The following is a 1950-nucleotide window of genomic DNA, read 5'->3' as shown; positions in this document are numbered from 1 at the left end:
GGTGGAGAGAGAGCTGGGTGGGGGTGGAGAGAGGGCGGGGTGGGGGTGGAGAGAGAGCTGGGTGGGGGTGGAGAGAGGGCGGGGTGGGGGTGGAGAGAGAGCAGGGTGGGGGTGGAGGGAGAGCAGGGTGGGGGTGGAGAGAGAGCAGGGTGGGGGTGGAGAGAGAGCAGGGTGGGGGTGGAGAGAGGGCGGGGTGGGGGTGGAGGGAGAGCAGGGTGGGGGTGGAGGGAGAGCAGGGTGGGGGTGGAGAGAGAGCAGGGTGGGGGTGGAGAGAGAGCAGGGTGGGGGTGGAGAGAGAGCTGGGTGGGGGTGGAGGGAGAGCAGGGTGGGGGTGGAGAGAGAGCTGGGTGGGGGTGGAGAGAGAGCAGGGTGGGGGTGGAGAGAGAGCTGGGTGGGGGTGGAGAGAGAGCTGGGTGGGGGTGGAGAGAGGGCGGGGTGGGGGTGGAGAGAGAGCTGGGTGGGGGTGGAGAGAGGGCGGGGTGGGGGTGGAGAGAGCAGGGTGGGGGTGGAGGGAGAGCAGGGTGGGGGTGGAGAGAGGGTGGGGCGGGGGTGGAGAGAGGGCAGGGTGGGGGTGGAGAGAGGGTGGGGTGGGGGTGGAGAGAGGGCGGGGTGGGGGTGGAGAGAGGACAGGGTGGGGGTGGAGGGAGAGCAGGGTGGGGGTGGAGAGAGGACAGGGTGGGGGTGGAGGGAGAGCAGGGTGGGGGTGGAGAGAGGGCGGGGGTGGAGAGAGGGTGGGGCGGGGGTTGTAAAAGGGGTGGGGTGCGGTTTCAAGCAATCAAGGGCAGTTCCAAAGGGTCTCATCTGCTGTGGTCTGAGGGGCCTGCAGGCTGAAGGGCCTATGGGGCCCTGAGGCTGGAGGACAGGGTTGGAGATGGAGAGAGTGGCGAGGAAGGGAAGAGGAGACAGGGGATCTGGTCTTCTGCTCACCAGGGGGTTGCTTGAGGGATCCTATCTGAATGTATAGCAGTGTTACAGCGTTTGTTTTCCCCCAGTGGCTTTGGTGTTGTAGTGTGTCTGTGCTGACCAAATGGAGAGTGTACAGTGTGAAGGAATGACAAGGAACGGGAAATATGGAAATCATCACAGGATTCTATGACACATAGTGTATACACAGTTTTAATTTGCGAATTGGTGTGAAGGAAACCCACTGACTGTTTTGGTGATGGGATCTGGTGCGTGGGACTTCCCGAGAAGATCTAACAAGTCATTAGGATCTGTGCTTTCAGAGGAAACGCTCCTTTAACGGCCCAGTTCAACTGATAAGCCGCAGATAACGCCTCTGCCGGGAGGAGGGAGGCCGTCTGTGTGCATGTGTTGGGGGGGGGGGGGGGGGTTGTGTGGGGGTAGATGTTGCTGTTTCTTTGTCTGTGTGTTAGTCTGAGGAAAACTAGTAGTGTGGGTTCATTATGTATGTGTGCAAGTGTAAAGGCCCAGATATGCCTAAATCGAAATCTAAAAATGTATGTGTTCGCACAGATAAAATGGCCGGTTTGCAATCAAGGCCCGCCAATTTCAATATTTTTGTAAGTACATTGAGGTGTTTGAGCCAGTGACCTGTGTCTGTGCTTGTGTGAATGCACGTGGGTGTATCTCTGCCTATCTGTGTGCATGTGCCTATGTGTGAGTTTCCATACTACTACATGTGCTGTCTGTTTATTTGACTTCAGCCTGTGCATACCATTCTTCTGTATATTTTATCTGCAGCCATCCGTTGCCTTTCATCCAACAGTTTCCACACGCTCTGGTGAGGGAACCATTCGGGGGCCCTGACAGCTATGCCGGGGCTGTGGTCTGCTGCTAGCCCTGGCCCTGACTCAGCTCCGAGGGGCCTTCTCCCATCAGCCTGGCCCAAGCCACGGTGCATTCATCTGGGGGTAACTCTGGCAGACTGCAGGACCTAATGAACTCCAGACTGAGTGGGAAAGAGCGAATTGCAGTCCAATGTGTGTG

The sequence above is a fragment of the Gadus chalcogrammus genome, chromosome 3 (assembly GCF_026213295.1).
Source record: "Gadus chalcogrammus isolate NIFS_2021 chromosome 3, NIFS_Gcha_1.0, whole genome shotgun sequence".
NCBI classification, from domain to species: domain Eukaryota; kingdom Metazoa; phylum Chordata; class Actinopteri; order Gadiformes; family Gadidae; genus Gadus; species Gadus chalcogrammus.
This window is presented reverse-complemented; position numbering follows the sequence as displayed.